This window comes from Pleurodeles waltl, chromosome 1_1 (assembly GCF_031143425.1).
Source record: "Pleurodeles waltl isolate 20211129_DDA chromosome 1_1, aPleWal1.hap1.20221129, whole genome shotgun sequence".
In the NCBI taxonomy this organism is placed as follows: Eukaryota; Metazoa; Chordata; class Amphibia; order Caudata; family Salamandridae; genus Pleurodeles; species Pleurodeles waltl.
The window spans coordinates 314192756-314214300 of record NC_090436.1 but is presented as its reverse complement, the minus strand read 5'-3'; the positions used below and the strand labels follow the sequence as shown (position 1 = coordinate 314214300).

General features: G+C 49.7%; 1 protein-coding gene across 9 annotated transcripts in view; it reads left to right on the top strand.

The window, feature by feature from the left end:
• The window catches only part of MIER3 (MIER family member 3), a 262722-nt gene that overhangs the window by 96589 nt on the left and 144588 nt on the right, over positions 1-21545 (top strand). The gene's annotated exons all lie outside the window — the stretch shown is intronic.

Sequence of the window (21545 nt, the reverse complement as noted above, 5' to 3'; positions counted from 1 at the left end):
ACTGTATCTCCAGTCTGGAGCCAATGTGCTCCGGAGTTCCGATGGCCACTGTCAATTCCAGAGTAGGTTGAAGCCTTCAAGGAGATAGTGCTGCTGATATTCGGATCCATTCAACCTCCCCCAGTCAAATGTCTTCTAATGGGCACTTCCCTGGTGCCCACTGACCTGGGCAAAATAGAACCTGCTCCACCTCCAGACTGTGCATCTACCCCTTTAGCAGAGTCCTCTACTCCAGCCCAGAGTTCGATCCATCTTCAGGATGAATGATTTGGAGGTTTTTCAGGCAGACTGCAACTGTGCTTACTGATCACCATCTGTCCCACCCCTGCGACATAGCACACAAGACGTTTGCTGCTCTGCCTGAAGTCCATTCCACAAATGGTCCAAGATTAAAAAGATGCAGCTAAGTAGGTTCGGACCAAGACACCATCAACTTAGTTGCAATTGTCCTCAAACAACATGAATGAATACCCTGAGCAGCTTTTGTGGCGATGTCCAGGCATTTTTAATGGGATAGGCCCTTCCATGAAGCAAGACTTTTTGAGAAGAGGCTGACGCTGCCAAAGAGCGTAAAAAAAAAATAAATAGCAGGGCTATAGCTCGCTCCTTGCTATTGCTTTCCTCATCCCTCCAGTTTCTGCACGTGTATGGCCAGTTCATAGTTTACTCAGCCAACCTCGTCTTCTACCAGCGGCAGTTGTCACTGCCCAACCAGTGCAGAAGTTTTGTGAAGCTAGTGGCAGGAGTGGCACCAAAGGGAAAAGATAATAGCTGCTTCAGTCCTCCCAGTCTTCATCTCCAGGCTTTCAAACCTCGTTAGATGATCCTTGAGCGATTATCTGTGTCCAATCAGCAACCTGATACAGCGTTGCCTGCCCTACTAGCACTAAATCATTGCAGCCCTGTTGGACCTCCAGATTGCACAAGTTAGTTATGCACTCCCTTTTTGGACTCCCCTCTCTCCATTTGTTCTCATTGGTGCATCATAACAGTGTTCTCTCACCAAGGAGTTGTTGATGTTGCACATTAAAGGAGCGTTTGTGATTTTGTGCAAGGTGGATTGAGGCATGGGCTGTTACCCTCATGGTCCCCAAGAAGAATGGGTGCTTGAGACCAATATTAGACTTCAAATTACTGGACTCGTTCTTCAATAATTTGCTCAAGATAATGACCCTTGCATATGCTCTGCTAGCCTTTGACCAAGATGTTTGTGCTACATGTATTCCAGTACCTTGTCAACTAGCTTTTGAAGGCAGGCTGTCCTTGGGTAGTATTGGACCACCTGCATAAAACAATGTCGTCATCCACCCCACTGCATTCTACAAGTTTTTTTCTAAAGTCTTCTTAGTGAATGCCTTTCATTGGTCTACCTTGAAGTGGTTTACACCTCCTCAGCAGTCTGCAATATTCAGTCCCTGAACCACGTGCTTCAGACGAGCTTCTATCGAAGCTGATGGTTCTTTGGCTCATTTGCCTGTTCCAATTTTCCATGCTGCTGATGTCTTATGCTTGGTAGCACACGCAGGCCCTTAAATGAAACCATTGGCTACAGTGGCCCACTTTATATTAGGGGAGTCGGTCAGACAACTTCTGTGTCATACCCCGGTTTGACCTTCAGCAGTCTCATCTCCATAACCCCGATGTAGGTCACTGTGGTAACAAATGTATTAGAGCAGTGGTTCCCAACCTGTGGTTCGGGGACCCGCGAAGCTTCCTCAGGGGGTCCACTACTGCTCATAAAAGTAAATAATATTAACAGATTACGTCCCCAGTTTTCAGTAATGACTCAGTGGGTGGTCCCCTGATTCAAATAATGATTCAGTGGCGGTCCCCAGTTTCCAGTAATGATATAGTGGGGGTTCACAGAAGTCAAAAGGTTGGGGACCACTGTATTAGAGCATTTGGTCAGTGTTGTGCTTTGTGCCATCCTTCTGACTCTTAATGTCTTTCTTTAAGGATAGGTTTACCTAGGTGTTGACTGACATAACAGCAGTGTTGTACTAATATAAGCAGGCAGTGTTGGGTTATGGACCCTTTGGCTCAAGGCACTGCAGTTGTGGTGCATGCTGAGCTGTCAAGGAATCTTACTGACAGTCAGTCATTTTGCTTTATCCCTCTGCCCATGTGTATAACATGGTCCCCTGCATCCTATGTGGCCCCAAACCTTTCAGATATGCCCCATTTCGACCAAGGACAATTAATTTCTGTTAGAGACTGGAGACTCTGGGGAAGGGGGGGTGGGAGGGGACAATGGGGAGGGCTCTTCACGTTCTGCAGGAGAAGGCCACCTCATTTTACATTACGCCTCTGCATCAGGGCAACTGACTGCTACAAGAGAAGGTGTCTGGCATCTTTGTACATTGGGACATACCCTTGGATTTTTTTTTTTGCCCTATTGGAAACCCTCAGTTCTCTGTGTTTTGCACCCTAGAGTTTCACTCTGTTGTCTCTACAATAGGTGTTTCACCTTTTATGGGACCTCTTCCTCCTGTACACATTCCCTCCTCTGCCTCTGATCAGGCGAGAACTGAAGAAAGTCAAATGAGGTCAAGCACACCTCTTCCTGAGTGCCCCCAAACTGCGGCTGGAGGTACTCTGAACTCCTGGCTTCTTCGGCTACCTCTGCAAGAGGAGCCGCTGTCTCAGCAGCATGGGCACTACAAAGGATTACTTCTTGCACCTTTCATCCTTTCTTCATTTGCTTCATCAGCCCTTGTTATGTAAGTCACCTTTTGTGACGTGTTTCTTGAAAGGACTGCCACACAGGGTTCCCCTACTTCCTTTATTGTGCCACAATGGGACCTCAATTTGGTCTTTATCATTCTGATGTATGCTTCCATTGAGCCCCTCCACAGCTGTCCTTGTGAGGCCCTTGACCTCGAAACCTGTTTCTTATTGCCATCACTTCTGCCTGTCACATCTGCAAAATGTAGGACGTGTCCCTCTAACCTCCTCAACTTTTATTTTTGTAGTATACTGATATGTAGGATGCATTTCTTCCAAGCGTGGTGTCACCTGTTTAAACCTGGGGTGGTCCTTCTTGGACATTTGCTATGCAGCTACATGGGCATCTATCCATCCTCTTGCTAAGCACTAGTGATTCCATTTGTTCAGGTCTTGCAGGGTGATCATTATGCTGGCTTTGTTCTGCGTGACGTCCTCTCTTCATATCCTCCTCCTTGGAGAGAGCAGTGCTTTGGTACTGATTCACAAGGTGAACGGACTGTGGTTAGAAATATCCATCAGAAGAAAGTTACTTACCTTTGGGTACCCTCTGTCTGATACAGTATCTAAACCTCCCAACCACCCACCCACCCCCAACCCAGGATTCTGTGCAGTGAGTCGACTGTCAGGCTGTGTATTGTCAAAGACCCATCCTCTAGAATACAGTATGTTGAGTAGGCTTTGGGTCAGTCCCTTGCTTATTCTAGTCTTTCTCACTTCCCCTGCTTGTTATTAGTTGGCTTTCATCCCTATTTTTGTATTTGCCCTGTACTTAGAGTATTTCTTCTTTACATTGCCGCTGACTGGCTCACTCCACTGCTGACTTGAGTTTACTTTTTTTTCCCCATTCAGGATGGGAGTGCATGCCTTTTTTCCTTGCTCTCATCCGTGAGCCTGTTTCTTCTCTCTACCAGCTCCACCTCCCTACTTGTCTGTTGCTCCCTGTCCAGCTCCGTTTTTAGGGTTTTTTTCCCCCTAATTTCCCCAGCCCTGCTCTTTGTTCACCGCCCGTTACCATCCTTGTTGATTGAGCCCCAAGATGACACGATGGACCATAATCTCCCCGCATGGAAGAAGACTCAAGACAATTAGAATTGAGAGTGAGTTTATTTAAAGGAATAAGTAGAAAATCAGCTTTACTTTTTTCATGCCACACTTGCACTAAAGACATCTCATCTTCGTCCTCTGGATTGGCTGACCCTGAACGATCTATTTCTTCTTTGAAGGAATGCATGGAGTTGGCTCCAGAAATGAGTACATATTTTCTTGCTTTTTTTTTTTAGTCAAGAAAAAGGGTCCCAAACTAGAATGCAGTCTCATTTTAAATGTGAAAGTCATCAATAATTGTGACGAGAGAAATTTGTGATAATGCACCCAATCTTTGCACGTCTTAGGGGTGTGGCCAGCCTCACGGGAGGATGGCTGCTGAAGTGTAGAACTCCTGCGCCTGTAATGAAATCTCCCTGTCATCCATACCAATATCCAGAAAAGTGTCTCTGCAGATACATAACATGGTTTTGACTTAGTGGAGAGTTGGTGAACAGCCCCAAAAATTTACTTTAATAGCACAATTGCGGCCTTCTGGGATTGCAGCCTGGGGAGTTCAGGTACCTGGCACAGCCCAGTGGCATGTATTATCTGCTACATCAGAAAGGGTCTGGGAGCTGCAGAGGTGCTATCCAGTGCTGGAAGTTTGGATTTGGGGCCACTGGAGACTGCTCATTGTGGGGGTGCTGGCGGCAGAGCTGCCAGTCGGCTGGGTAGCACCTGAGGTCTCGCTGAGTGGAGGAGGGGCCTGACCTGCCCTGTCACGCCATCTTGATTGAGGGTGCCCAGGACTGAGCTCCTGTTTTATAATGCATTGGTGATGAGTACTGTAGGAAGCTGGCCTGGTGTGTGGTGGACACCTGCCATATTTGCACCTTATACCAGGTCCAGGCAACCCTTATTAGTTAGTGAACAGTGTCTAGGAAGCCAGGGCTCTCTAGTGGTAGCTGTGGTGAGCAGCCAATACTTATCTAGGAGGAGTGTAAAGCACTTGCATTACCACAATATTCACACAGCAACTTAACTCACCTATAAGGAACCACACAGTATTGCAAAAATAAAGGTACACTAAACTAGATTACTATAGTGTAAGGAAATGCCTCCTTGGCATGGTTACCCCCTGACTTTTTGCCTTTGCTGATGCTATGTTTTGAATTGAAAGTGTGCTGAGGCCTGCTAACCAGGCCCCAGCACCAGTGTTCTTTCCCTAACCTGTACTTTTGTTCACACAATTGGCACACCCTGGCATCCAGGTAAGTCCCTTGTAACTGGTACCCCTGGTACCAAGGGCCCTGATGCCAGGGAAGGTCTCCAGCATATCTTATGCCACCCTGGGGACCCCTCACTCAGCACAGACACACTGCTTGCCAGCTTGTGTGTGCTGGTGAGGACAAAACGAGTAAGTCGACATGGCACTCCCCTCAGGGTGCCAGGCCAACCTCACACTGCCTATGCAGTATAGATAAGTCACCCCTCTAGCAGGCCTTACAGCCCTAAGGCAGGGTGCACTATACCATAGGTGAGGGCACCAGTGCATGAGCACTGTGCCCCTACAGTGTCTAAGCCAAACCTTAGACATTGTAAGTGCAGGGTAGCCATAAGAGTATATGGTCTGGGAGTCTGTCCAACACGAACTCCACAGCACCATAATGGCTACACTGAAAACTGGGAAGTTTGGTATCAAACTTCTCAGCACAATAAATGCACACTGATGCCAGTGTACATTTTATTGTGAAATACACCCCAGAGGGCACCTTAGAGGTGCCCCCTGAAACCTTAACCAACTACCTGTGTAGGCTGACTGGTTTTAGCAGCCTGCCACACTAGAGACATGTTGCTGGCCACATGGGGAGAGTGCCTTTGTCACTCTGTGGCTAGTAACAAAGCCTGCACTGGGTGGAGATGCTATCACCTCCCCCAGGCAGGAGCTGTAACACCTGGCGGTGAGCCTCCAAGGCTCAACCCCTTTGTTCCAGCACCACAGGGCATTCCAGCTAGTGGAGTTGCCCGCCCCCTCCGGCCACGGCCCCACTTTTGGTGGCAAGGCCGGAGGAGATAATGAGAAAAACAAGGAGGAGTCACTGACCAGTCAGGACAGCCCCTAAGGCAACCTGAGCTGAAGTGACTCTGACTTTAAGGAATCCTCCATCTTGCAGATGGAGGATCCCCCCAATAGGGATAGGAATGTGACCCCCCTCCCCTTGGGAAGAGGCACAAAGAGGGTGTAGCCACCCTCAGGGCTAGTAGCTATTGGCTGCTGCCCTCCCTGACCTAAACACACCCCTAAATTCTGTATTTAGGGGCTCCCCTGAACCTAGGAACTCAGATTCCTGCAACTTAAGAAGAAGAGGACTACTGAGCTGAAAAACCCTGCAGAGAAGACTGAGACACCAACTGCTTTGGCCCCAGCCCTACCGGCCTGTCTCCCCCCTTCGGAAGAAAACTGCTCCAGCGACGCTTTCCCCAGGACCAGCGACCTCTGAATCCTCAGAGGACTGCCCTGCTCTAAAAGGACCAAGAAACTCCCGAGAACAGCGGCCCTGTTCACCCAAGACTGCAACTTTGTTTCCAAAGGAGCAACTTTAAAGACCCCTGCAATTCCCGCCAGAAGCGTGAGACTTGCAACACTGCACCCGGCGACCCCGACTCGACTGGTGGAAAACCAACGCTACAGGGAGGACCCCCCGGCGACTCCAAGACTGTGAGTAACCAAAGTTGTCCCCCCTGAGCCCCCACAGCGACGCCTGCAGAGGGAATCCCGAGGCTCCCCCTGACCACGACTGTCTGAATCCAAAATCCTGACGCCTGGAAAAAGACCCTGCACCCGCAGCCCCCAGGACCTGAAGGATCGGAACTCCAGTGCAGGAGTGACCCCCAGGAGGCCCTCTCCTTTGCCCAGGTGGTGGCTACCCCGAGGAGCCCCCCCCCCCCCCCCCCCCCCTTGCCAGCCTGCATCGCTGAAGAGACCCCTTGGTCTCTCATTGAAACCTATTGAAAACCTGACGCGTGTTTGCACTCTGCACCCGACCGCCCCTGTGCTGCTGAGGGTGTACTTTCTGTGCTGACTTGTGTCCCCCCCGGTGCCCTACAAAACCCCCCTGGTCTGCCCTCCGAAGACGCGGGTACTTACCTGCTGGCAGACTGGAACCGGGGCACCCCCTTCTCCATTGAAGCCTATGTGTTTTGGGCACCACTTTGAACTCTGCACCTGACCGGCCCTGAGCTGCTGGTGTGGTAACTTTGGGGTTGCTCTGAACCCCCAACGGTGGGCTACCTTGGACCCCAATCTGAACCCCGTAGGTGGTTTACTTACCTGCAAGAACTAACAATAACTTACCTCCCCCAGGAACTGTTGAAAATTGCACACTAAGTGTCCACTTTTAAAATAGCTATATGTGTTTTATGTAAAAAGTATATATGCTATTGTGATTACTCATTCCTAAAGTACTTACCTGTAATACCTTTCAAATGAGATATTACATGTAGAATTTGAACCTGTGGTTCTTAAAATAAACTAAGAAAATATATTTTTCTATACAAAAACCTATTGGCCTGGAATTGTCTCTGAGTGTGTGTTCCTCATTTATTGCCTGTGTGTATGTACAACAAATGCTTAACACTACTCCTTTGATAAGCCTACTGCTCGACCACACTACCACAAAATAGAGCATTAGTATTATCTCTTTTTGCCACTATCTTACCTCTAAGGGGAACCCTTGGACTCTGTGCATGCTATTCCTTACTTTGAAATAGAACATACAGAGCCAACTTCCTACGTATAGGCAGACCCCTAACTGGAGGTAAGTATACACTATATATACACACAGTAAGTATTAAGAATTATCATAGAAAAACAACAAGCATTGGTTAGAAACAGTGGAAAATAACAAGGTCCCTATAGAGGGGCCAGCCCATATATTAAAGAGTGGAATACAAACTTAGGTTCCCCCACCCAAGGATGTGTAGTAGTTAGTAGGAGCTGGGAGAACTTGGAACCCCAAGAGGTGAGTGCCTAGATGACCCCAGCGACCAAGAGAGCAGAAGTAAGTTACCTGGCCTTCCGATAGACTAACAAAGGTACTTGGAAAAGGAAGTTCGCAAGAACAGAACCAGCCCAGTTCAACACAACAGTGGATTCCCGAAGAAGAGGGCCTGCAAAAGAAGGGGACAGAGTCCAATCCATGCAGGAGTGTCAAGGTGGGGCAGGAGCCACTGTCCACCCTACTGTGGGAGAAGATCCTGGTCGATGGAGTTAGATGGGGGTCAGATGTGGAGCCCAGGAGCTGCAATGGAGTCCCTGCAGTTGTGCAGAAGCTGTCCCAGGTTGATCGCTGAGTTGCAGATGGGTCAGTGGTCAGGAGGGCCACCAACAAGCCTTGGCAAGTGCAAATCTGGACAGAAGAGGATGTGCAGAGCTGAAGAGGACCAGCAAGATCCAGGGGGCTCTACCCTTGGAGGGGAGTCCGGACTGACCCTCAGCAGTCTGGAGAGCCAGCAGAAGCAGTTGTAACCCCCCACAGGCAGGAAAATTAGCAGTAGACAGAGTAATTTGCAGTGAGACCCAGTCAGCACACCTGTAGAGGAGTCCTACATCGCTGGAGCAGCAGAGAGGAGACTCTCCTTGCAAGCATGAAGTGCTAGAGGCCGTGGCTGCTTGGGGCCTGAAGATCCCTCGGAGCAGGAGTCAACAAGCCTTAGTAGCTGCAAGAGCTGCTGTGCACAGGGATTCTGTCCTGCAGGGAGCGGCAAGGGATCACCATCTACCAAGTTGGACAGAAGGCAGAGGATTAAGAGGACCACCCAGTACCACCACCTGTGTTGGAAGATCCATGTAGTTCCAGCGGAGAGCAGATCCCAGCAGCTGGATGTTGTTGCCTTAGGTGCCTACGGAGGCATGGGAGTGACTCCTTCACTCCAAGGGAGATTCCTTCTTGCTTCTTTGGTGCAGCTAAAGTCTTGCTTGTTTGGTTCCTGTTAAGTCCAGCAGCAGTTACGGTGGCCAGATGCAGAAGAGGTCGATGCAGAGGATTCTTGCAGGCTGCATCTGGGGACCCACCCACAAGGGAGTCGCTAAATAGCCCCTAACTGAGGGCTTGGTCAATCTGCAAGATGACTATCCGAGGGGGATCACTGACGTCGTACACCTGTCCTGACCAACCAGATGCTCCCAGGGGACTTTGCACACATTGCCATCTAATACATGTTGCAACCCTGCAGTGCTTTGTGTCTATGTAGTCTGGATCCACATATAACTTTACTACGTGACTTTTCCGGTCGCAAGTGGAAACCACATTGTCCTTGCTGGTAGAAGAATGTAGCAGGGTGTTGACATAGCCCCAGAATTCTCTTCTTTTCCTTGGTGACATCAACGCATGTATTTGTACCCAACATTCCTCTTGTAGGAAGCTGACCTTGTGTGTGGTATGTACCCAAGGTACTTACACCAGGTCCAGTTATCCCCTCTTAGTGAAGTGTAGGCAGTGTCTGGAAGCCAGGCTCTCTAGAGGTAGCAGTGGATGAGCAGCCAAGGCTTATCTAGGAGACATGCAAAGCTCATGCAATACCACTGTAGTCACACAGCACTTTATTTTTTAAACAAATTACCACAATTTACTAGGAGGGCAATCCTCCAACAGGAGGTAAGTAATACACTAAATAGATACACTAGTAATCAGACATAGGCATACAAAAGGTTAGAAAACAGTGAAAATAGCAATAACCAACTGTAGGAAGTTGGCTCTGTATGTGCTATTTCAAAGTAAGGAATAGCATGCACAGAGTCCAACGGTTCCCCTTAGAGGTAAAATAGTGGTAAAAAGAGATAATACTAATGCTCTATTTTGTGGTAGTGTGGTCGAGCAGTAGGCTTATCCAAGGAGTAGTGTTAAGCATTTGTTGTACATATACATAGACAATAAATGAGGTACACACACTCAGAGACAAATCCAGCCAATAGGTTTTGTATAGAAAAATATCTTTTCTTAGTTTATTTTAAGAACCACAGGTTCAAATTTAACATGTAATATCTTGTTTGAAAGGTATTGCAGGTAAGTACATTAGGAACTTTGAATCATTTCAATTGCATGTATACTTTTCAAGTTATTCACAAATAGCTATTTTAAAAGTGGACACTTAGTGCAATTTTCACAGTTCCTGGGGGAGGTAAGTTTTTGTTAGTTTTACCAGGTAAGTAAGACACTTACAGGGTTCAGTTCTTGGTCCAAGGTAGCCCACCGTTGGGGGTTCAGAGCAACCCCAAAGTTACCACACCAGCAGCTCAGGGCCGGTCAGGTGCAGAGTTCAAAGTGGTGCCCAAAACGCATAGGCTCCAATGGAGAGAAGGGGGTGCCCCGGTTCCAGTCTGCCAGCAGGTAAGTACCCGCGTCTTCGGAGGGCAGACCAGGGGGGTTTTGTAGGGCACCGGGGGGACGACACAAGCCCACACAGAAATTTCACCCTCAGCGGCGTGGGGGCGGCCGGGTGCAGTGTTAGAACAAGCGTCGGGTTCGCAATGGAAGTCAATGAGAGATCAAGGGATCTCTTCAGCGCTGCAGGCAGGCAAGGGGGGGCTTCCTCGGGGAAACCTCCACTTGGGCAAGGGAGAGGGACTCCTGGGGGTCACTTCTGCAGTGAAAGTCCGGTCCTTCAGGTCCTGGGGGCTGCGGGTGCAGGGTCTTTTCCAGGCGTCGGGACTTAGGTTTCAGAGAGTCGCGGTCAGGGGAAGCCTCGGGATTCCCTCTGCAGGCGGCGCTGTGGGGGCTCAGGGGGGACAGGTTTTGGTACTCAGTCGAAGAGTAGTCCGGGGGTCCTCCCTGAGGTGTTGGTTCTCCACCAGCCGAGTCGCGGTTGCCGGGTGCAGTGTTGCAAGTCTCACGCTTCTTGCGGGGAGTTGCAGGGGTCTTTAAATCTGCTCCTTTGGATAAAGTTGCAGTCTTTTTGGAGCAGGTCCGCTGTCCTCGGGAGTTTCTTGTCGTCGTCGAAGCAGGGCAGTCCTCAGAGGATTCAGAGGTCGCTGGTCCCTTTGGAAGGCGTCGCTGGAGCAGAGTTCTTTGGAAGGCAGGAGACCGGCCGGTGAGTTTCTGGAGCCAAGGCAGTTGTTGTCTTCTGGTCTTCCTCTGCAGGGGTTTTCAGCTAGGCAGTCCTTCTTCTTGTAGTTGCAGGAATCTAGTTTCTAGGTTCAGGGAGAACCCTTAAATACTGAATTTAAGGGCGTGTTTAGGTCTGGGGGGTTAGTAGCCAATGGCTACTAGCCCTGAGGGTGAGTACACCCTCTTTGTGCCTCCTCCCAAGGGGAGGGGGTCACATCCCTAATCCTATTGGGGGAATCCTCCATCTGCAAGATGGAGGATTTCTAAAAGTTAGAGTCACCACAGCTCAGGACACCTTAGGGGCTGTCCTGACTGGCCAGTGACTCCTGCTTGTTGTTCTCATTATTTTGTCCGGCCTTGCCGCCAAAAGTGGGGGCCGAGGCCGGAGGGGGCGGGCAACTCCACTAGCTGGAGTGTCCTGCGGTGCTGTGACAAAGGGGTGAGCCTTTGAGGCTCACCGCCAGGTGTTACAGCTCCTGCCTGGGGGAGGTGTTAGCATCTCCACCCAGTGCAGGCTTTGTTACTGGCCTCAGAGTGACAAAGGCACTCTCCCCATGGGGCCAGCAACATGTCTCTAGTGTGGCAGGCTGCTGGAACCAGTCAGCCTACACAGATAGTCGGTTAAGTTTCAGGGGGCACCTCTAAGGTGCCCTCTGTGGTGTATTTTACAATAAAATGTACACTGGCATCAGTGTGCATTTATTGTGCTGAGAAGTTTGATACCAAACTTCCCAGTTTTCAGTGTAGCCATTATGGTGCTGTGGAGTTCGTGTAAAACAGACTCCCAGACCATATACTCTTATGGCTACCCTGCACTTACAATGTCTAAGGTTTTGCTTAGACACTGTAGGGGCACAGTGCTCATGCACTGGTACCCTCACCCATGGTATAGTGCACCCTGCCTTAGGGCTGTAAGGCCTGCTAGAGGGGTGTCTTACCTATACTGCATAGGCAGTGAGAGGCTGGCATGGCACCCTGAGGGGAGTGCCATGTCGACTTACTCATTTTGTTCTCACTAGCACACACAAGCTGGTAAGCAGTGTGTCTGTGCTGGGTGAGGGGTCTCTAGGGTGGCATAATACATGCTGCAGCCCTTAGAGACCTTCCCTGGCATCAGGGCCCTTGGTACCAGAGGTACCAGTTACAAGGGACTTATCTGGGTGTCAGGGTGTGCCAATTGTGGAATCAAAAGTACAGGTTAGGGAAAGAACACTGGTGCTGGGGCCTGGTTAGCAGGCCTCAGCACACTTTCAATTCAAAACATAGCATCAGCAAAGGCAAAAAGTCAGGGGGTAACCATGCCAAGGAGGCATTTCCTTACACAACCCCCCCCCCCCCCCCAAACGAAAGAGGATGAGACTAACCTTTCCCAAGAGAGTCTTCATTTTCTAAGTGGAAGAACCTGGAAAGGCTATCTGCATTGGCATGGGCAGTCCCAGGTCTGTGTTCCACTATAAAGTCCATTCCCTGTAGGGAGATGGACCACCTCAACAGTTTTGGATTTTCACCTTTCATTTGCATCAGCCATCTGAGAGGTCTGTGGTCAGTCTGAACTAGGAAGTGAGTACCAAAGAGGTATGGTCTCAGCTTCTTCAGGGACCAAACCACAGCAAAGGCCTCCCTCTCAATGGCACTCCAACGCTGCTCCCTGGGGAGTAACCTCCTGCTAATGAAAGCAACAGGCTGGTCAAGGCCATCATCATTTGTTTGGGACAAAACTGCCCCTATCCCATGTTCAGAGGCATCTGTTTGCACAATGAACTGCTTGGAGTAATCTGGAGCTTTTAGAACTGGTGCTGTGCACATAGTTTGTTTCAGGGTGTCAAAGGCCTGTTGGCATTCTACAGTCCAGTTTACTTTCTTGGGCATTTTCTTGGAGGTGAGTTCTGTGAGGGCTGTCACAATGGATCCATATCACTTCACAAACCTCTCTGTAGTACCCAGTCAAGCCAAGGAATGCCCTGACTTGGGTCTGGGTTTTTGGAGCTGCCCAGTCCAGAATAGTCTGGATCTTAGGCTGGAGTGGCTGAACTTGGCCTCCACCTACAAGGTGTCCCAAGTAAACCACAGTTCCCTGCCCTATCTGGCATTTGGATGCCTTGATAGAGAGGCCTGCAGATTGCAGAGCCTTCAAAACCTTCTTCAGGTGGACCAGGTGATCCTGCCAGGTGGAGCTGAAGACAGCAATATCATCAAGATAAGCTGCACTAAAGGATTCCAGCCCAGCAAGGACTTGATTCACCAACCTTTGGAAGGTGGCCGGGGCATTCTTTAAACCAAAGGGCATAACAGTGAACTGATAATGCCCATCAGGTGTGGAGAATGCTGTCTTTTCTTTTGCTCCAGGGGCCATTTTGATTTGCCAGTTCCCTGCTGTTAAGTCAAAGGTACTTAAGAATTTGGCAGCCCCTAATTTGTCTATTAGCTCATCAGCTCTAGGAATGGGATGAGCATCTGTCTTGGTGACAGAGTTGAGACCTCTGTAGTCCACACAAAACCTCATCTCTCTCTTTCCTTCTTTGGTGTGAGGTTTGGGGACTAAGACCACTGGGCTAGCCCAGGGGCTGTCAGAGTACTCAATTACTCCCAATTCCAGCATCTTGTGGACTTCCACCTTGATGCTTTCCTTAACTTGGTCAGACTGTCTAAATATTTTGTTTTTGACAGGCATGCTGTCTCCTGTGTCCACATCATGGGTACACAGGTGTGTCTGACCAGGGGTTAGGGAAAAGAGTTCAGCAAACTACTGCAGGACCTTCCTGCAGTCAGACTGCTGTTGGCTAGAGAGGGTGTCTGAGTAGATCACTCCATCTACTGAGCCATCTTTAGGGTCTGATGAGAGGAGATCAGGGAGAGGTTCACTCTCAGCTTCCTGGTCCTCATCTGTTACCATCAACAGATTTACATCAGCCCTGTCATGGAAGAGCTTAAGGCGGTTCACATGGATCACCCTCTTGGGGCTCCTGCTTGTGCCCAGGTCTACCAGGTAGGTGACCTGACTCTTCCTTTCTAGTACTGGGTAAGGGCCACTCCATTTGTCCTGGAGTGCCCTGGGAGCCACAGGCTCCAGAACCCAGACTTTCTGCCCTGGTTGGAATTCAACCAGTGCAGCCTTTTGGTCATACCACAACTTCTGGAGTTGTTGGCTGGCCTCAAGGTTTTTACTTGCCTTTTCCATGTACTCTGCCATTCTTGAGCGAAGGCCAAGTACATAGTCCACTATGTCTTGTTTAGGCTCATGAAGAGGTCTCTCCCAGCCTTCTTTAACAAGAGCAAGTGGTCCCCTTACAGGGTGGCCAAACAGAAGTTCAAAGGGTGAGAACCCTACTCCCTTCTGAGGCACCTCTCTGTAAGCGAAAAGCAGACATGGCAGGAGGACATCCCATCTCCTTTTGAGTTTTTCTGGGAGCCCCATGATCATGCCCTTTAATGTCTTGTTGAATCTCTCAACAAGGCCATTAGTTTGTGGATGATATGGTGTAGTGAATTTGTAAGTCACTCCACACTCATTCCACATGTGTTTTAGGTATTCCGACATGAAGTTGGTACCTCTGTCAGACACCACCTCCTTAGGAAAACCCACTCTGGTAAAGATACCAATGAGGGCCTTGGCTACTGCAGGGGCAGGGGCAGTAGTCGACCTAAGGGGAATAGCTTCAGGATACCTAGTAGCATGATCCACTACTACTAGGATGTACATATTTCCTGAGGCTGTGGGAGGTTCTAGTGGACCAACTATGTCCACACCCACTCTTTCAAAGGGGACCCCCACCACTGGAAGTGGAATGAGGGGGGCCTTTGGATGCCCACCTGTCTTACCACTGGCTTGACAGGTGGGGCAGGAGAGGCAAAACTCCTTAACCTTCTGGGACATATTGGGCCAGTAGAAGTGGTTGACTAACCTCTCCCACGTCTTGGTTTGTCCCAAATGCCCAGCAAGGGGAATATCATGGGCTAAGGTGAGAATAAACTCTCTGAAACCCTGAGGCACTACCACTCTCCTAGTGGCACCAGGTTTGGGATCTCTTGCCTCAGTGTACAGGAGTCCATCTTCCCAATAGACCCTATGTGTTCCATTTTTCTTGCCTTTGGACTCTTCAGCAGCTTGCTGCCTAAGGCCTTCAAGAGAGGGACAGGTTTCTTGTCCCTTACACAACTCTTCCCTTGAGGGTCCCCCTGGGCCCAAGAGCTCAACCGGATAAGGTTCCAGCTCCATAGGCTCAGTTCCCTCAGAGGGCAGAACTTCTTCCTGAGAAGAGAGGTTCTCTTTTTGGTGTTGTGTTGCAGCTGGTTTCCCAGCTGACTTTCCTTTTCTCTTGGTAGGCTGGGCCATTTTTCCAGACTCCAGCTCTACTTTTTCACCCTGTGCCTTGCACTGTGCCCTAGTCTTGACACACACCAGTTCAGGGATACCCAGCATGGCTGCATGGGTTTTCAGTTCTACCTCAGCCCATGCTGAGGACTCCAGGTCATTTCCAAGCAAACAGTCTACTGGGATATTTGAGGAGACCACCACCTGTTTCAGGCCATTGACCCCTCCCCACTCTAAAGTTACCATTGCCATGGGATGTACTTTAGTTTGATTGTCAGCATTGGTGACTGGATAGGTTTGTCCAGTCAGGTATTGGCCAGGGGAAACCAGTTTCTCTGTCACCATGGTGACACTGGCACCTGTATCCCTCAGGCCCTCTACACTTGTCCCATTAATTAAGAGCTGCTGCCTGTATTTTTGCATGTTAGGGGGCCAGGCAGCCAGTGTGGCTAAATCCACCCCACCCTCAGAGACTAATGTAGCTTCAGTGTGACACCCGATTTGCTCTGGGCACACTGTTGATCCCACTTGGAGACTGGCCATTCCAGTTTTAGCTGGATGGGAGTTAGAAGTGGTATCTTTCTTGGGACAGGCCTTGTCTCCAGTTTGGTGTCCAGACTGACTACAGTTTCGACACCAGGCCTTTTTGGGATCAAAGTTTTTACCCTTGTACCCAGAATTGTTTTGTGAAGAGGCTCTGGGCCCACCCTCCTGTGCAGGTTTTTGGGGGCCTGTAGAAGACTCTTTACTATTTTTATTTTTGGCTGTCTCACCACCTTTCCCCTGGGGAGGTTTTGTGACCCCTTTCTTTTGGTCACCCCCTTTGGAAGTTTTGGACACCCTAGTCTTGACCCAATGGTCCGCCTTCTTTCCCAATTCTTGGGGAGAAATTTGTCCTAGGTCCACCAGATGCTGATGCAGTTTATCATTGAAATAATTACTTAATAGGTGTTCTTTCACAAATAAATTGTACAGCCCATCATAATCATTTACACCATTTCCTTGAATCCAACCATCTAGTGTTTTTACTGAGTAGTCTACAAAGTCAACCCAGGTCTGGCTCGAGGATTTTTGAGCCCCCCTGAATCTAATCCTATACTCCTCAGTGGAGAATCCAAAGCCCTCAATCAGGGTACCCTTCATGAGGTCATAAGATTCTGCATCTTTTTTAGAGAGTGTGAGGAGTCTATCCCTACACTTTCCTGTGAACATTTCCCAAAGGAGAGCACCCCATTGAGATTTGTTCACCTTTCTGGTTTCACAAGCCCTCTCAAAAGCTGTGAACCATTTGGTGATGTCATCACCATCTTCAAATTTAGTTACAATCCCTTTGGGGATTTTCAACATGTCAGGAGAATCTCTGACCCTAGTTATGTTGCTGCCACCATTGATGGGTCCTAGGCCCATCTCTTGTCTTTCCCTTTCTATGGCTAGGATCTGTTTTTCCAAAGCCAATCTTTTGGCCATCCTGGCTAACTAGATGTCCTCTTCACTGGAGTTATCCTCAGTGATTTCAGAGAGGTTGGACCCTCCTGTGAGGGAGCCAGCATCTCTGACTATTATGTTTGGAGTCAGGGCTTGAGAAGCCCTGTTCTCCCTAGATAGGACTGGTGGAGGGGATTCTTCCTCCAGTTCACTATCCTCTTCCTCTGTGTTATCCACAGAGGGGTTGGCTCTATCATACTCTGCCAACAGCTCCTGGAGCTGTGCTTTGGTAGGTCTGGAGCCCATTGTTATTTTTCTTATGTTACAGAGTGACCTTAGCTCTCTCATCTGGAGATGGAGGTAAGGTGTGGTGTCGAGTTCCACCACATTCACATCTGTGCTAGACATTATGCTTCTAAAAGTTGGAATACTTTTTAAGAATCTAAAACTAGTTCTAGAATCTAATTCAAACTTTTACCAAACTTTTAAACTCTAAAAGAAAATGCTAACAGGGACTAACAGAAGGCCCTAGCAGGACTTTTAAGAATTTAGAAAACTTTTCAAATTGCAAAAATCAATTTCTAATGACAATTTTGGAATTTGTCGTGTGATCAGGTATTGGCTGAGTAGTCCAGCAAATGCAAAGTCTTGTACCCCACCGCTGATCCACCAATGTAGGAAGTTGGCTCTGTATGTGCTATTTCAAAGTAAGGAATAGCATGCACAGAGTCCAAGGGTTCCCCTTAGAGGTAAAATAGTGGTAAAAAGAGATAATACTAATGCTCTATTTTGTGGTAGTGTGGTCGAGCAGTAGGCTTATCCAAGGAGTAGTGTTAAGCATTTGTTGTACATACACATAGACAATAAATGAGGTACACACACTCAGAGACAAATCCAGCCAATAGGTTTTGTATAGAAAAATATCTTTTCTTAGTTTATTTTAAGAACCACAGGTTCAAATTTAACATGTAATATCTTGTTTGAAAGGTATTGCAGATAAGTACATTAGGAACTTTGAATCATTTCAATTGCATGTATACTTTTCAAGTTATTCACAAATAGCTATTTTAAAAGTGGACACTTAGTGCAATTTTCACAGTTCCAGGGGGAGGTAAGTTTTTGTTAGTTTTACCAGGTAAGTAAGACACTTACAGGGTTCAGTTCTTGGTCCAAGGTAGCCCACCGTTGGGGGTTCAGAGCAACCCCAAAGTTACCACACCAGCAGCTCAGGGCCGGTCAGGTGCAGAGTTCAAAGTGGTGCCCAAAACGCATAGGCTCCAATGGAGAGAAGGGGGTGCCCCGGTTCCAGTCTGCCAGCAGGTAAGTACCCGCGTCTTCGGAGGGCAGACCAGGGGGGTTTTGTAGGGCACCGGGGGGGGGACACAAGCCCACACAGAAATTTCACCCTCAGCGGCGTGGGGGCGGCCGGGTGCAGTGTTAGAACAAGCGTCGGGTTCGCAATGGAAGTCAATGAGAGATCAAGGGATCTCTTCAGCGCTGCAGGCAGGCAAGGGGGGGCTTCCTCGGGGAAACCTCCACTTGGGCAAGGGAGAGGGACTCCTGGGGGTCACTTCTGCAGTGAAAGTCCGGTCCTTCAGGTCCTGGGGGCTGCGGGTGCAGGGTCTTTTCCAGGCGTCGGGACTTAGGTTTCAGAGAGTCGCGGTCAGGGGAAGCCTCGGGATTCCCTCTGCAGGCGGCGCTGTGGGGGCTCAGGGGGGACAGGTTTTGGTACTCAGTCGAAGAGTAGTCCGGGGGTCCTCCCTGAGGTGTTGGTTCTCCACCAGCCGAGTCGCGGTTGCCGGGTGCAGTGTTGCAAGTCTCACGCTTCTTGCGGGGAGTTGCAGGGGTCTTTAAATCTGCTCCTTTGGATAAAGTTGCAGTCTTTTTGGAGCAGGTCCGCTGTCCTCGGGAGTTTCTTGTCGTCGTCGAAGCAGGGCAGTCCTCAGAGGATTCAGAGGTCGCTGGTCCCTTTGGAAGGCGTCGCTGGAGCAGAGTTCTTTGGAAGGCAGGAGACCGGCCGGTGAGTTTCTGGAGCCAAGGCAGTTGTTGTCTTCTGGTCTTCCTCTGCAGGGGTTTTCAGCTAGGCAGTCCTTCTTCTTGTAGTTGCAGGAATCTAGTTTCTAGGTTCAGGGAGAACCCTTAAATACTGAATTTAAGGGCGTGTTTAGGTCTGGGGGGTTAGTAGCCAATGGCTACTAGCCCTGAGGGTGAGTACACCCTCTTTGTGCCTCCTCCCAAGGGGAGGGGGTCACATCCCTAATCCTATTGGGGGAATCCTCCATCTGCAAGATGGAGGATTTCTAAAAGTTAGAGTCACCACAGCTCAGGACACCTTAGGGGCTGTCCTGACTGGCCAGTGACTCCTGCTTGTTGTTCTCATTATTTTGTCCGGCCTTGCCGCCAAAAGTGGGGGCCGAGGCCGGAGGGGGCGGGCAACTCCACTAGCTGGAGTGTCCTGCGGTGCTGTGACAAAGGGGTGAGCCTTTGAGGCTCACCGCCAGGTGTTACAGCTCCTGCCTGGGGGAGGTGTTAGCATCTCCACCCAGTGCAGGCTTTGTTACTGGCCTCAGAGTGACAAAGGCACTCTCCCCATGGGGCCAGCAACATGTCTCTAGTGTGGCAGGCTGCTGGAACCAGTCAGCCTACACAGATAGTCGGTTAAGTTTCAGGGGGCACCTCTAAGGTGCCCTCTGTGGTGTATTTTACAATAAAATGTACACTGGCATCAGTGTGCATTTATTGTGCTGAGAAGTTTGATACCAAACTTCCCAGTTTTCAGTGTAGCCATTATGGTGCTGTGGAGTTCGTGTAAAACAGACTCCCAGACCATATACTCTTATGGCTACCCTGCACTTACAATGTCTAAGGTTTTGCTTAGACACTGTAGGGGCACAGTGCTCATGCACTGGTACCCTCACCCATGGTATAGTGCACCCTGCCTTAGGGCTGTAAGGCCTGCTAGAGGGGTGTCTTACCTATACTGCATAGGCAGTGAGAGGCTGGCATGGCACCCTGAGGGGAGTGCCATGTCGACTTACTCATTTTGTTCTCACTAGCACACACAAGCTGGTAAGCAGTGTGTCTGTGCTGGGTGAGGGGTCTCTAGGGTGGCATAATACATGCTGCAGCCCTTAGAGACCTTCCCTGGCATCAGGGCCCTTGGTACCAGAGGTACCAGTTACAAGGGACTTATCTGGGTGTCAGGGTGTGCCAATTGTGGAATCAAAAGTACAGGTTAGGGAAAGAACACTGGTGCTGGGGCCTGGTTAGCAGGCCTCAACACACTTTCAATTCAAAACATAGCATCAGCAAAGGCAAAAAGTCAGGGGGTAACCATGCCAAGGAGGCAATTCCTTACACCAACAGTGACCCTATGGGGAGCACAAACCATTTACATAAAAAATGGAATGCGAACACATGACCCCCTCCTAGGTAAGTGGAATGTGTAGAGGTGATCTGGGAGTACAAGAAAACCACAGAGGTAAGTAACACAACATCCTTCAGCGGCCAGGAAAGCAGGAGTAAATCACTGGATTTTCTCCAAACCGCACAATAGGAGGTAAAAGAAGATAATGCAACACCCAGACAAGCCTGCAAGAAACCAGCGGTGGATGCCTGAAGAGGAAGACCTGTGGAAGAAGGGCACCAAGTCCAGAAGTCACAGAAGTGTCCAGTGGGGGCAGGAGCCACTACCCACCCGTCTGTGGTTTCAGGAGTTGGTCGACAGTAGGATGACGAGGGCCAGCAGTGCCGCCCTAGAGTCAGTGAAAAGTTCCTGGAGGATGCAGACGACGTCCCACGCCAGATGGATGATTGCAGACGGTCAGTGGTGTGGAAAACCACCCAACAAGCCTTGGCAAAGGCAGAAGTCAAGGTGAAGCAAAAGTGGAGCTGCCGGGGACCAGCAAGGTACTGGAAGGGGGACCTTCAACAAGGCACAGAGTCCACAGAAGAAAAGGCAGCCCCCACAGGAGATCAACTGGAAGAGGAACTAGGAGCCCACGCAGCCCAACTGGAGAAGGGTCCCACACCGCAGGAGAAGCATGCAGGGGGCTGTTTGTCGCAGGAAGGAGTGCTGGGGGCTGGGGCTACAGGGAGCCTGAATATCCCTTGGCGGAGATGCCAAGAAGCCTTGGTAGCTGCAAGAGACACTGCACTGGGCTACTGTGGCTGCGTGGGAAGGCAAAGGGTTACTGCCACCAAAGTTAGACAGGTGGCAGAGAGGACCAAGTGGACTACTCCGGACCACCACCTGTGATGTAGAATCTACGCAGCTCAGGATGAGAAGAGATCCACGCAGCTGGTCGTCATCTCAGTTGGTGCTTGCAGATGCAGGGGAGTGACTCCTTCACTCCAAGGTAGATTTTCTTCCTTCTCGTTCAGACTGAAGACTTTCTGCCTGAGAGTATGCACAGCCGGGGAAATGTTGCAGTAGCTGGAAGGACCCATGGAAACAATGTTGCAAGCAGAGTCTTCGTCATGGATGCAGATTATCAGTTCCTGCAGGGTCCTGTCCCGGTTCCATTGGGTAGAAGTAGAGGTTGCAGAGGAGTCCTGCTGGAATCTTGCAAGCCGAATCTGAGGACCCATCCAAGAGAGAGACCCTAAATAGCCCTGAAAGGGGGATTGGTCACTTAGCCAGGTGACCACTTACCAGGATGGGGCTCTGACGTCACCTGCCTCACCTGGCCACTCAGACGCTCCCAGAGGCCACTGTTCACTTTGGATTCAAGATGGCCAGGACCCCAGTGACTGTGCATTCCCTTTGGTTACTGGCAACTTTTTATTCCCACAGTTGGCATCTTGGAAATCCCTAGTATATGGCACCTAGGTACCCAGGTCAGGTATCCTTGGAGGACCCCCCAGCATTGCTACCACCAGCCTTACAGGGTTTTCCGGGCAGCCCAGCTGCTGCCACCCGTCACAGGTTTCTTCCCTCCTGCTGCTTC